The sequence below is a fragment of the Gnatocerus cornutus genome, unplaced genomic scaffold, assembly GCF_029298725.1.
Source record: "Gnatocerus cornutus isolate USDA-ARS CGAHR unplaced genomic scaffold, icGnaCorn1.1 ctg00000021.1, whole genome shotgun sequence".
Classification (NCBI taxonomy): domain Eukaryota; kingdom Metazoa; phylum Arthropoda; class Insecta; order Coleoptera; family Tenebrionidae; genus Gnatocerus; species Gnatocerus cornutus.
Window position 1 is genome coordinate 4,887,253 of NW_028275373.1, and position 14,726 is coordinate 4,901,978.

The following is a 14,726-nucleotide window of genomic DNA, read 5'->3' on the forward strand; positions in this document are numbered from 1 at the left end:
ATCGAAATATGCGGTTTTCTGTAAGAATTTTGATGATTTCGTGCAGAGTTCTGCTGTTTTCTTGCAATTCAGCCGTTGAATCTAGGTAAAAAGTCATGATTTTGTAGATTTCGTGCTCTTCTTGGCGAATTCAAGATAGAAAACAACGAAAATCGGCGAGAAATCGTTGTTTTGCATCGAAATATGCAGTTTTCTCTAAGAATTTTGATGATTTCGTGCAGAATTCTGCTGTTTTCTTGCAATTCAGCCGTTGAATCTAGGTAAAAAGTCATGATTTTGTAGATTTCGTGCTCTTCTTGGCGAATTCAAGATAGAAAACAACGAAAATCGGCGAGAAATCGTTGTTTTGCATCGAAATATGCAGTTTTCTCTAAGAATTTTGATGATTTCGTGCAGAATTCTGCTGTTTTCTTGCAATTCAGCCGTTGAATCTTGGTAAAAAGTCATGATTTTGTAGATTTCGTGCTCTTCTTTGCGAATTCAAGCCAGAAAACAACGAAAATCGGCGAGAAATCGTCGTTTTGCATCGAAATATGCGGTTTTCTGTAAGAATTTTGATGATTTCGTGCAGAGTTCTGCTGTTTTCTTGCAATTCAGCCGTTGAATCTAGGTAAAAAGTCATGATTTTGTAGATTTCGTGCTCTTCTTGGCGAATTCAAGATAGAAAACAACGAAAATCGGCGAGAAATCGTTGTTTTGCATCGAAATATGCAGTTTTCTCTAAGAATTTTGATGATTTCGTGCAGAATTCTGCTGTTTTCTTGCAATTCAGCCGTTGAATCTTGGTAAAAAGTCATGATTTTGTAGATTTCGTGCTCTTCTTTGCGAATTCAAGCCAGAAAACAACGAAAATCGGCGAGAAATCGTCGTTTTGCATCGAAATATGCGGTTTTCTGTAAGAATTTTGATGATTTCGTGCAGAATTCTGCTGTTTTCTTGCAATTCAGCCGTTGAATCTAGGTAAAAAATCATGATTTTGTAGATTTCGTGCTCTTCTTGGCGAATTCAAAATAGAAAACAACGAAAATCGGCGAGAAATCGTTGTTTTGCATCGAAATATGCAGTTTTCTCTAAGAATTTTGATGATTTCGTGCAGAATTCTGCTGTTTTCTTGCAATTCAGCCGTTGAATCTTGGTAAAAAGTCATGATTTTGTAGATTTCGTGTTCTTCTTTGCGAATTCAAGCCAGAAAACAACGAAAATCGGCGAGAAATCGTCGTTTTGCATCGAAATATGCGGTTTTCTGTAAGAATTTTGATGATTTCGTGCAGAATTCTGCTGTTTCTTGCAATTCAGCCGTTGAATCTTGGTATAAAGTCATGATTTTGTAGATTTCGTGCTCTTCTTTGCGAATTTAAGCCAGAAAACAATGAAAATCGGCGAGAAATCGTCGTTTTGCATCGAAAAATGCGGTTTTTTGTAAGAATTTTGTTGATTTCGTGCAGAATTCTGCTGTTTTCTTGCAATTCAGCGGTTGAATCTTGGTAAGAAGTCATGATTTTGTAGATTTTGTGCTCTTCTTTGCGAATTCAAGCCAGAAAACAACGAAAATCGGCGAGAAATCGTCGTTTTGCATCGAAATATGCGGTTTTCTGTAAGAATTTTGATGATTTCGTGCAGAATTCTGCTGTTTTCTTGCAATTCAGCTGTTGAATCTTGGTAAAAAGTCATGATTTTGTAGATTTCGTGCTCTTCTTTGTGAATTCAAGATAGAAAACAACGAAAATCAGCGAGAAATCGTCGTTTTGCATCGAAATATGCGGTTTTCTGTAAGAATTTTGATGATTTCGTGCAGAATTCTGCTGTTTTCTTGCAATTCAGCCGTTGAATCTTGGTATAAAGTCATGATTTTGTAGATTTCGTGCTCTTCTTTGCGAACTTAAGCCAGAAAACAACGAAAATCGGCGAGAAATCGTCGTTTTGCATCGAAAAATGCGGTTTTCTGTAAGAATTTTGTTGATTTCGTGCAGAATTCTGCTGTTTTCTTGCAATTCAGCGGTTGAATCTTGGTAAGAAGTCATGATTTTGTAGATTTCGTGCTCTTCTTTGCGAATTCAAGCCAGAAAACAACGAAAATCGGCGAGAAATCGTCGTTTTGCATCGAAATATGCGGTTTTCTGTAAGAATTTTGATGATTTCGTGCAGAATTCTGCTGTTTTCTTGCAATTCAGCCGTTGAATCTTGGTAAAAAGTCATGATTTTGTAGATTTCGTGCTCTTCTTTGCGAATTTAAGCCAGAAAACAACGAAAATCGGCGAGAAATCGTCGTTTTGCATCGAAAAATGCGGTTTTCTGTAAGAATTTTGATGATTTCGTGCAGAATTCTGCTGTTTTCTTGCAATTCAGCAGTTGAATCTTGGTAAAAAATCATGATTTTGTAGATTTCGTGCTCTTCTTTGCGAATTCAAGCCAGAAAACCACGAAAATCGGCGAGAAATCGTCGTTTTGCATCGAAATATGCGGTTTTCTCTAAGAATTTTGATGATTTCGTGCAGAATTCTGCTGTTTTCTTGCAATTCAGCCGTTGAATCTTGGTAAAAAGTCATGATTTTGTAGATTTCGTGCTCTTCTTTGCGAATTCAAGCCAGAAAACAACGAAAATCGGCGCGAAATCGTCGTTTTGCATCGAAATATGCGGTTTTCTGTAAGAATTTTGATGATTTCGTGCAGAATTCTGCTGTTTTCTTGCAATTCAGCCGTAGAATCTTGGTAAAATGTGATGATTTTGTAGATTTCGTGCTCTTCTTTGCGAATTCAAGCCAGAAAACAACGAAAATCGGCGAGAAATCGTTGTTTTGCATCGAAATATGCGGTTTTCTGTAAGAATTTTGATGATTTCGTGCAGAATTCTGCTGTTTTCTTGCAATTCAGTCGTTGAATCTTGATAAAAAGTCATGATTTTGTAGATTTCGTGCTCTTCTTTGCAAATTCAAGCCAGAAAACACGAAAATCGGCGAGAAATCGTCGTTTTGCATCGAAATATGCGGTTTTCTCTAAGAATTTTGATGATTTTGTGCAGAAATCTGCTGTTTTCTTGCAATTCAGCCGTTGAATCTTGGTAAAAAGTCATGATTTTGTAGATTTCGTGCTCTTCTTTGCGAATTCAAGATAGAAAACAACGAAAATCAGCGAGAAATCGTCGTTTTGCATCGAAATATGCGGTTTTCTGTAAGAATTTTGATGATTTCGTGCAGAATTCTGCTGTTTTCTTGCAATTCAGCCGTTGAATCTAGATAAAAAGTCATGATTTTGTAGATTTCGTGCTCTTCTTGGCGAATTCAAGATAGAAAACAACGAAAATCGGCGAGAAATCGTTGTTTTGCATCGAAATATGCGGTTTTCTGTAAGAATTTTGATGATTTCGTGCAGAATTCTGCTGTTTTCTTGCAATTCAGCCGTTGAATCGTGGTAAAAAGTCATGATTTTGTAGATTTCGTGCTCTTCTTTGCGAATTCATGCCAGAAAACAACGAAAATCGGCGAGAAATAATCGTTTTGCATCGAAATATGCGGTTTTCTGTAAGAATTTTGATGATTTCGTGCAGAATTCTGCTGTTTTCTTGCAATTCAGCCGTTGAATCTTGGTAAAAAGTCATGATTTTGTAGATTTCGTGCTCTTCTTTGCAAATTCAAGCCAGAAAACCACGAAAATCGGCGAGAAATCGTCGTTTTGCATCAAAATATGCGGTTTTCTGTAAGAATTTTGATGATTTCGTGCAGAATTCTGCTGTTTTCTTGCAATTCAGCCGTTGAATCTTGGTAAAAAGTCATGATTTTGTAGATTTCGTGCTCTTCTTTGCAAATTCAAGCCAGAAAACAACGAAAATCGGCGAGAAATCTTCGTTTTGCATCGAAATATGCGGTTTTCTATAAGAATTTTGATGATTTCGTGCAGAATTCTGCTGTTTTCTTGCAATTCAGCCGTTGAATCTAGGTAAAAAGTCATGATTTTGTAGATTTCGTGCTCTTCTTGGCGAATTCAAGATAGAAAACAACGAAAATCGGCGAGAAATCGTTGTTTTGCATCGAAATATGCGGTTTTCTGTAAGAATTTTGATGATTTCGTGCAGAATTCTGCTGTTTTCTTGCAATTCAGCCGTTGAATCTAGGTAAAAAGTCATGATTTTGTAGATTTCGTGCTCTTCTTGGCGAATTCAAGATAGAAAACAACGAAAATCGGCGAGAAATCGTTGTTTTGCATCGAAATATGCGGTTTTCTGTAAGAATTTTGATGATTTCGTGCAGAATTCTGCTGTTTTCTTGCAATTCAGCCGTTGAATCGTGGTAAAAAGTCATGATTTTGTAGATTTCGTGCTCTTCTTGGCGAATTCAAGATAGAAAACAACGAAAATCGGCGAGAAATCGTTGTTTTGCATCGAAATATGCGGTTTTCTGTAAGAATTTTGATGATTTCGTGCAGAATTCTGCTGTTTTCTTGCAATTCAGCCGTTGAATCGTGGTAAAAAGTCATGATTTTGTAGATTTCGTGCTCTTCTTTGCGAATTCATGCCAGAAAACAACGAAAATCGGCGAGAAATAATCGTTTTGCATCGAAATATGCGGTTTTCTGTAAGAATTTTGATGATTTCGTGCAGAATTCTGCTGTTTTCTTGCAATTCAGCCGTTGAATCTTGGTAAAAAGTCATGATTTTGTAGATTTCGTGCTCTTCTTTGCAAATTCAAGCCAGAAAACCACGAAAATCGGCGAGAAATCGTCGTTTTGCATCAAAATATGCGGTTTTCTGTAAGAATTTTGATGATTTCGTGCAGAATTCTGCTGTTTTCTTGCAATTCAGCCGTTGAATCTTGGTAAAAAGTCATGATTTTGTAGATTTCGTGCTCTTCTTTGCAAATTCAAGCCAGAAAACAACGAAAATCGGCGAGAAATCTTCGTTTTGCATCGAAATATGCGGTTTTCTATAAGAATTTTGATGATTTCGTGCAGAATTCTGCTGTTTTCTTGCAATTCAGCCGTTGAATCTTGGTAAAAAGTCATGATTTTGTAGATTCCGTGCTCTTCTTTGCGAATTCAAAATAGAAAACATCGAAAATCAGCGAGAAATCGTCGTTTTGCATCGAAATATGCGGTTTTCTCTAAGAATTTTGATGATTTCGTGCAGAATTTTGCTGTTTTCTTGCAATTCAGCCGTTGAATCTTGGTAAAAAGTGAGGATTTTGTAGATTTCGTGCTCTTCTTTGCGAATTCATGCCAGAAAACAACGAAAATCGGCGAGAAATCGTCGTTTTGCATCGAAATATGCGGTTTTCTCTAAGAATTTTGATGATTTCGTGCAGAAATCTGCTGTTTTCTTGCAATTCAGCCGTTGAATCTTGGTAAAAAGTCATGATTTTGTAGATTTCGTGCTCTTCTTTGCGAATTCAAGATAGAAAACAACGAAAATCAGCGAGAAATCGTCGTTTTGCATCGAAATATGCGGTTTTGTCTAAGAATTTTGATGATTTCGTGCAGAATTCTGCTGTTTTCTTGCAATTCAGCCGTTGAATCTTGCTAAAAAGTCATGATTTTGTAGATTTCGTGCTCTTCTTTGCAAATTCATGCCAGAAAACAACGAAAATCGGCGAGAAATCGTCGTTTTGCATCGAAATATGCGGTTTTCTCTAAGAATTTTGATGATTTCGTGCAGAATTCTGCTGTTTTCTTGCAATTCAGCCGTTGAATCTTGGTAAAAAGTCATGATTTTGTAGATTTCGTGTTCTTCTTTGCGAATTCAAGCCAGAAAACAACGAAAATCGGCGAGAAATCGTCGTTTTGCATCGAAATATGCGGTTTTCTGTAAGAATTTTGATGATTTCGTGCAGAATTTTGCTGTTTTCTTGCAATTCAGCCGTAGAATCTTGGTAAAAAGTGATGATTTTGTAGATTTTGTGCTCTTCTTTGCGAATTCAAGCCAGAAAACAACGAAAATCGGCGAGAATTCGTTGTTTTGCATAGAAATATGCGGTTTTCTGTAAGAATTTTGATGATTTCGTGCAGAATTCTGCTGTTTCTTGCAATTCAGCCGTTGAATCTTGGTATAAAGTCATGATTTTGTAGATTTTGTGCTCTTCTTTGCGAATTTAAGCCAGAAAACAATGAAAATCGGCGAGAAATCGTCGTTTTGCATCGAAAAATGCGGTTTTCTGTAAGAATTTTGTTGATTTCGTGCAGAATTCTGCTGTTTTCTTGCAATTCAGCGGTTGAATCTTGGTAAGAAGTCATGATTTTGTAGATTTCGTGCTCTTCTTTGCGAATTCAAGCCAGAAAACAACGAAAATCGGCGAGAAATCGTCGTTTTGCATCGAAATATGCGGTTTTCTGTAAGAATTTTGATGATTTCGTGCAGAATTCTGCTGTTTTCTTGCAATTCAGCTGTTGAATCTTGGTAAAAAGTCATGATTTTGTAGATTTCGTGCTCTTCTTTGTGAATTCAAGATAGAAAACAACGAAAATCAGCGAGAAATCGTCGTTTTGCATCGAAATATGCGGTTTTCTGTAAGAATTTTGATGATTTCGTGCAGAATTTTGCTGTTTTCTTGCAATTCAGCCGTTGAATCTTGGTAAAAAGTGATGATTTTGTAGATTTCGTGCTCTTCTTTGTGAATTCAAGCCAGAAAACAACGAAAATCGGCGAGAAATCGTCGTTTTGCATCGAAATATGCGGTTTTCTCTAAGAATTTTGACGATTTCGTGCAGAATTCTGCTGTTTTCTTGCAATTGAGCCGTTGAATCTTGGTAAAGAGTCATGATTTTGTAGATTTCGTGCTCTTCTTTGCAAATTCAAGATAGAAAACAACGAAAATCAGCGAGAAATCGTCGTTTTGCATCGAAATATGCGGTTTTCTCTAAGAATTTTGATGATTTCGTGCAGAATTCTGCTGTTTTCTTGCAATTCAGCTGTTGAATCTTGGTAAAAAGTCATGATTTTGTAGATTTCGTGCTCTTCTTTGCGAATTTAAGCCAAAAAACAACGAAAATCGGCAAAAAATCGTCGTTTTGCATCAAAATATGCGGTTTTCTGTAAGAATTTTGATGATTTCGTGCAGAATTCTGCTGTTTTCTTGCAATTCAGCCGAAGAATCTTCGTAAAAAGTGATGATTTTGTAGATTTCGTGCTCTTCTTTGCGAATTCAAGCCAGAAAACAACGAAAATCGGCGAGAAATCGTCGTTTTGCATCGAAAAATGCGGTTTTCTGTAAGAATTTTGTTGATTTCGTGCAGAATTCTGCTGTTTTCTTGCAATTCAGCCGTTGAATCTTGGTAAAAAGTCATGATTTTGTAGATTTCGTGCTCTTCTTTGCGAATTCAAGCCAGAAAACAACGAAAATCGGCGAGAAATCGTCGTTGTGCATCGAAATATGCGGTTTTCTGTAAGAATTTTGATGATTTCGTGCAGAATTCTGCTGTTTTCTTGCAATTCAGCCGTTGAATCTTGGTAAAAAGTCATGATTTTGTAGATTTCGTGCTCTTGTTTGCAAATTCAAGCCAGAAAACAACGAAAATCGGCGAGAAATAATTGTTTTGCATCGAAATATGCGGTTTTCTGTAAGAATTTTGATGATTTCGTGCAGAATTCTGCTGTTTTCTTGCAATTCAGCCGTTGAATCTTGGTAAAAAATCATGATTTTTTAGATTTCGTGCTCTTCTTTGCGAATTCAAGCCAGAAAACCACGAAAATCGGCGAGAAATCGTCGTTTTGCATCGAAATATGCGGTTTTCTGTAAGAATTTTCATGATTTCGTGCAGAATTCTGCTGTTTTCTTGCAATTCAGCTGTTGAATCTTGGTAAAAAGTCATGATTTTGTAGATTTCGTGCTCTTCTTTGCGAATTCAAGCCAGAAAACAACAAAATCGGCGCGAAATCGTCGTTTTGCATCGAAATATGCGGTTTTCTGTAAGAATTTTGATGATTTCGTGCAGAATTCTGCTGTTTTCTTGCAATTCAGCCGTAGAATCTTGGTAAAATGTGATGATTTTGTAGATTTCGTGCTCTTCTTTGCGAATTCAAGCCAGAAAACAACGAAAATCGGCGAGAAATCGATGTTTTGCATCGAAATATGCGGTTTTCTGTAAGAATTTTGATGATTTCGTGCAGAATTCTGCTGTTTTCTTGCAATTCAGCCGTTGAATCTTGATAAAAAGTCATGATTTTGTAGATTTCGTGCTCTTCTTTGCGAATTCAAGCCAGAAAACAACGAAAATCGGCGAGAAATCGTCGTTTTGCATCGAAAAATGCGGTTTTCTGTAAGAATTTTGATGATTTCGTGCAGAATTCTGCTGTTTTCTTGCAATTCAGCCGTTGAATCTTGGTAAAAAGTCATGATTTTGTAGATTTCGTGCTCTTCTTTGCAAATTCAAGCCAGAAAACAACGAAAATCGGCGAGAAATCTTCGTTTTGCATCGAAATATGCGGTTTTCTATAAGAATTTTGATGATTTCATGCAGAATTCTGCTGTTTTCTTGCAATTCAGCCGTTGAATCTTGGTAAAAAGTCATGATTTTGTAGATTCCGTGCTCTTCTTTGCGAATTCAAGATAGAAAACATCGAAAATTAGCGAGAAATCGTCGTTTTGCATCGAAATATGCGGTTTTCTGTGAGAATTTTGATGATTTCGTGCAGAATTCTGCTGTTTTCTTGCAATTCAGCCGTAGAATCTTGGTAAAATGTGATGATTTTGTAGATTTCGTGCTCTTCTTTGCGAATTCAAGCCAGAAAACAACGAAAATCGGCGAGAAATCGATGTTTTGCATCGAAATATGCGGTTTTCTGTAAGAATTTTGATGATTTCGTGCAGAATTCTGCTGTTTTCTTGCAATTCAGCCGTTGAATCTTGATAAAAAGTCATGATTTTGTAGATTTCGTGCTCTTCTTTGCGAATTCAAGCCAGAAAACAACGAAAATCGGCGAGAAATCGTCGTTTTGCATCGAAAAATGCGGTTTTCTGTAAGAATTTTGATGATTTCGTGCAGAATTCTGCTGTTTTCTTGCAATTCAGCCGTTGAATCTTGGTAAAAAGTCATGATTTTGTAGATTTCGTGCTCTTCTTTGCAAATTCAAGCCAGAAAACAACGAAAATCGGCGAGAAATCTTCGTTTTGCATCGAAATATGCGGTTTTCTATAAGAATTTTGATGATTTCATGCAGAATTCTGCTGTTTTCTTGCAATTCAGCCGTTGAATCTTGGTAAAAAGTCATGATTTTGTAGATTCCGTGCTCTTCTTTGCGAATTCAAGATAGAAAACATCGAAAATTAGCGAGAAATCGTCGTTTTGCATCGAAATATGCGGTTTTCTCTAAGAATTTTGATGATTTCGTGCAGAATTCTGCTGTTTTCTTGCAATTCAGCCGTTGAATCTTGGTAAAAAGTGATGATTTTGTAGATTTCGTGCTCTTCTTTGCGAATTCAGGATAGAAAACAACGAAAATCAGCGAGAAATCGTCGTTTTGCATCGAAATATGCGGTTTTCTCTAAGAATTTTGATGATTTCGTGCAGAATTCTGCTGTTTTCTTGCAATTCAGCCGTTGAATCTTGGTAAAAAGTCATGATTTTGTAGATTTCGTGCTCTTCTTTGCAAATTCATGCCAGAAAACAACGAAAATCGGCGAGAAATCGTCGTTTTGCATCGAAATATGCGGTTTTCTGTAAGAATTTTGATGATTTCGTGCAGAATTCTGCTGTTTTCTTGCAATTCAGCCGTTGAATCTTGGTAAAAAGTCATGATTTTGTAGATTTCGTGCTCTTCTTTGCGAATTCAAGCCAGAAAACAACGAAAATCGGCGAGAAATCGTCGTTTTGCATCGAAATATGCGGTTTTCTGTAAGAATTTTGATGATTTCGTGCAGAATTCTACTGTTTTCTTGCAATTCAGCCGTTGAATCTTGGTAAAAAGTCATGATTTTGTAGATTTCGTGCTCTTCTTTGCGAATTCAAGCCAGAAAACAACGAAAATCGGCGAGAAATCGTCGTTTTGCATCGAAATATGCGGTTTTCTCTAAGAATTCTGATGATTTCGTGCAGAATTCTGCTGTTTTCTTGCAATTCAGCCGTTGAATCTTGGTAAAAAGTCATGATTTTGTAGATTTCGTGCTCTTCTTTGCGAACTCAAGCCAGAAAACAACGAAAATCGGCGAGAAATCGTCGTTTTGCATCGAAATATGCGGTTTTCTGTAAGAATTTTGATGATTTCGTGCAGAATTCTGCTGTTTTCTTGCAATTCAGCCGTTGAATCTTGGTAAAAAGTCATGATTTTGTAGATTCCGTGCTTTTCTTTGCGAATTCAAGATAGAAAACAACGAAAATCGGCGAGAAATCGTCGTTTTGCATCGAAATATGCGGTTTTCTCTAAGAATTTTGATGATTTCGTGCAGAAATCTGCTGTTTTCTTGCAATTCAGCCGTTGAATCTTGGTAAAAAGTCATGATTTTGTAGATTTCGTGCTCTTCTTTGCGAATTCAAGATAGAAAACAACGAAAATCAGCGAGAAATCGTCGTTTTGCATCGAAATATGCGGTTTTCTCTGAGAATTTTGATGATTTCGTGCAGAATTCTGCTGTTTTCTTGCAATTCAGCCGTTGAATCTTGGTAAAAAGTCATGATTTTGTGGATTTCGTGCTCTTTTTTGCAAATTCATGCCAGAAAACAACGAAAATCGGCGAGAAATCGTCGTTTTGCATCGAAATATGCGGTTTTCGGTAAGAATTTTGATGATTTCGTGCAGAATTCTGCTGTTTTCTTGCAATTCAGCTGCTGAATCTTGGTAAAAATTTCGTGCTCTTCTTTGCGAATTCATGCCAGAAAACAACGAAAATCGGCGAGAAATAATCGTTTTGCATCGAAATATGCGGTTTTCTGTAAGAATTTTGATGATTTCGTGCTGAATTCTGCTGTTTTCTTGCAATTCAGTGTTGAATCTTGGTAAAAAGTCATGATTTTGTAGATTTCGTGCTCTTCTTTGCAAATTCAAGCCAGAAAACCACGAAAATCGGCGAGAAATCGTCGTTTTGCATCGAAATATGCGGTTTTCTCTAAGAATTTTGATGATTTCGTGCAGAATTCTGCTGTTTTCTTGCAATTGAGCCGTTGAATCTTGGTAAAAAGTGATGATTTTGTAGATTTCGTGCTCTTCTTTGCAAATTCAAGATAGAAAACAACGAAAATCAGCGAGAAATCGTCGTTTTGCATCGAAATATGTGGTTTTCTCTAAGAATTTTGATGATTTCATGCAGAATTCTGCTGTTTTCTTGCAATTCAGCCGTTAAATCTTGGTAAAAAGTCATGATTTTGTAGATTTCGTGCTCTTCTTTGCGAATTCATGCCAGAAAACAACGAAAATCGGCGAGAAATCGTCGTTTTGCATCGAAATATGCAAAATATGGTTTTCTGTAAGAATTTTGATGATTTCGTGCAGAATTCTGCTGTTTTCTTGCAATTCAGCCGTTGAATCTAGGTAAAAAGTCATGATTTTGTAGATTTCGTGCTCTTCTTGGCGAATTCAAGATAGAAAACAACGAAAATCGGCGAGAAATCGTTGTTTTGCATCGAAATATGCAGTTTTCTCTAAGAATTTTGATGATTTCGTGCAGAATTCTGCTGTTTTCTTGCAATTCAGCCGTTGAATCTTAGTAAAAAGTCATGATTTTGTAGATTTCGTGCTCTTCTTTGCGAATTCAAGCCAGAAAACAACGAAAATCGGCGAGAAATCGTCGTTTTGCATCAAAATATGCGGTTTTCTGTAAGAATTTTGATGATTTCGTGCAGAATTCTGCTGTTTTCTTGCAATTCAGCCGAAGAATCTTGGTAAAAAGTGATGATTTTTTAGATTTCGTGCTCTTCTTTGCGAATTCAAGCCAGAAAACAACGAAAATCGGCGAGAAATCGTTGTTTTGCATCGAAATATGCGGTTTTCTGTAAGAATTTTGATGATTTCGTGCAGAATTCTACTGTTTTCTTGCAATTCAGCCGTTGAATCTTGGTAAAAAGTCATGATTTTGTAGATTTCGTGCTCTTCTTTGCGAATTCAAGCCAGAAAACAACGAAAATCGGCGAGAAATCGTCGTTTTGCATCGAAAAATGCGGTTTTCTCTAAGAATTTTGATGATTTCGTGCAGAATTCTGCTGTTTTCTTGCAATTCAGCCGTTGAATCTTGGTAAAAAATCATGATTTTGTAGATTTCGTGCTCTTCTTTGCGAATTCAAGCCAGAAAACAACGAAAATCGGCGAGAAATCGTCGTTTTGCATCGAAAAATGCAGTTTTCTGTAAGAATTCTGATGATTTTGTGCAGAATTCTGCTGTTTTCTTGCAATTCAGCCGTAGAATCTTGGTAAAAAGTGATGATTTTGTAGATTTCGTGTTCTTCTTTGCGAATTCAAGCCAGAAAACAACGAAAATCGGCGAGAAATCGTCGTTTTGCATCGAAATATGCGGTTTTCTGTAAGAATTTTGATGATTTCGTGCAGAATTCTGCTGTTTCTTGCAATTCAGCCGTTGAATCTTGGTATAAAGTCATGATTTTGTAGATTTCGTGCTCTTCTTTGCGAATTTAAGCCAGAAAACAATGAAAATCGGCGAGAAATCGTCGTTTTGCATCGAAAAATGCGGTTTTTTTGTAAGAATTTTGTTGATTTCGTGCAGAATTCTGCTGTTTTCTTGCAATTCAGCGGTTGAATCTTGGTAAGAAGTCATGATTTTGTAGATTTTGTGCTCTTCTTTGCGAATTCAAGCCAGAAAACAACGAAAATCGGCGAGAAATCGTCGTTTTGCATCGAAATATGCGGTTTTCTGTAAGAATTTTGATGATTTCGTGCAGAATTCTGCTGTTTTCTTGCAATTCAGCTGTTGAATCTTGGTAAAAAGTCATGATTTTGTAGATTTCGTGCTCTTCTTTGTGAATTCAAGATAGAAAACAACGAAAATCAGCGAGAAATCGTCGTTTTGCATCGAAATATGCGGTTTTCTGTAAGAATTTTGATGATTTCGTGCAGAATTCTGCTGTTTTCTTGCAATTCAGCCGTTGAATCTTGGTATAAAGTCATGATTTTGTAGATTTCGTGCTCTTCTTTGCGAACTTAAGCCAGAAAACAACGAAAATCGGCGAGAAATCGTCGTTTTGCATCGAAAAATGCGGTTTTCTGTAAGAATTTTGTTGATTTCGTGCAGAATTCTGCTGTTTTCTTGCAATTCAGCGGTTGAATCTTGGTAAGAAGTCATGATTTTGTAGATTTCGTGCTCTTCTTTGCGAATTCAAGCCAGAAAACAACGAAAATCGGCGAGAAATCGTCGTTTTGCATCGAAATATGCGGTTTTCTGTAAGAATTTTGATGATTTCGTGCAGAATTCTGCTGTTTTCTTGCAATTCAGCCGTTGAATCTTGGTAAAAAGTCATGATTTTGTAGATTTCGTGCTCTTCTTTGCAAATTTAAGCCAGAAAACAACGAAAATCGGCGAGAAATCGTCGTTTTGCATCGAAAAATGCGGTTTTCTGTAAGAATTTTGATGATTTCGTGCAGAATTCTGCTGTTTTCTTGCAATTCAGCAGTTGAATCTTGGTAAAAAATCATGATTTTGTAGATTTCGTGCTCTTCTTTGCGAATTCAAGCCAGAAAACCACGAAAATCGGCGAGAAATCGTCGTTTTGCATCGAAATATGCGGTTTTCTCTAAGAATTTTGATGATTTCGTGCAGAATTCTGCTGTTTTCTTGCAATTCAGCCGTTGAATCTTGGTAAAAAGTCATGATTTTGTAGATTTCGTGCTCTTCTTTGCGAATTCAAGCCAGAAAACAACGAAAATCGGCGCGAAATCGTCGTTTTGCATCGAAATATGCGGTTTTCTGTAAGAATTTTGATGATTTCGTGCAGAATTCTGCTGTTTTCTTGCAATTCAGCCGTAGAATCTTGGTAAAATGTGATGATTTTGTAGATTTCGTGCTCTTCTTTGCGAATTCAAGCCAGAAAACAACGAAAATCGGCGAGAAATCGTTGTTTTGCATCGAAATATGCGGTTTTCTGTAAGAATTTTGATGATTTCGTGCAGAATTCTGCTGTTTTCTTGCAATTCAGCCGTTGAATCTTGGTAAAAAGTCATGATTTTGTAGATTTCGTGCTCTTCTTTGCGAATTCAAGCCAGAAAACAATGAAAATCGGCGAGAAATCGTCGTTTTGCATCGAAAAATGCGGTTTTTTGTAAGAATTTTGTTGATTTCGTGCAGAATTCTGCTGTTTTCTTGCAATTCAGCGGTTGAATCTTGGTAAGAAGTCATGATTTTGTAGATTTTGTGCTCTTCTTTGCGAATTCAAGCCAGAAAACAACGAAAATCGGCGAGAAATCGTCGTTTTGCATCGAAATATGCGGTTTTCTGTAAGAATTTTGATGATTTCGTGCAGAATTCTGCTGTTTTCTTGCAATTCAGCTGTTGAATCTTGGTAAAAAGTCATGATTTTGTAGATTTCGTGCTCTTCTTTGTGAATTCAAGATAGAAAACAACGAAAATCAGCGAGAAATCGTCGTTTTGCATCGAAATATGCGGTTTTCTGTAAGAATTTTGATGATTTCGTGCAGAATTCTGCTGTTTTCTTGCAATTCAGCCGTTGAATCTTGGTATAAAGTCATGATTTTGTAGATTTCGTGCTCTTCTTTGCGAACTTAAGCCAGAAAACAACGAAAATCGGCGAGAAATCGTCGTTTTGCATCGAAAAATGCGGTTTTCTGTAAGAATTTTGTTGATTTC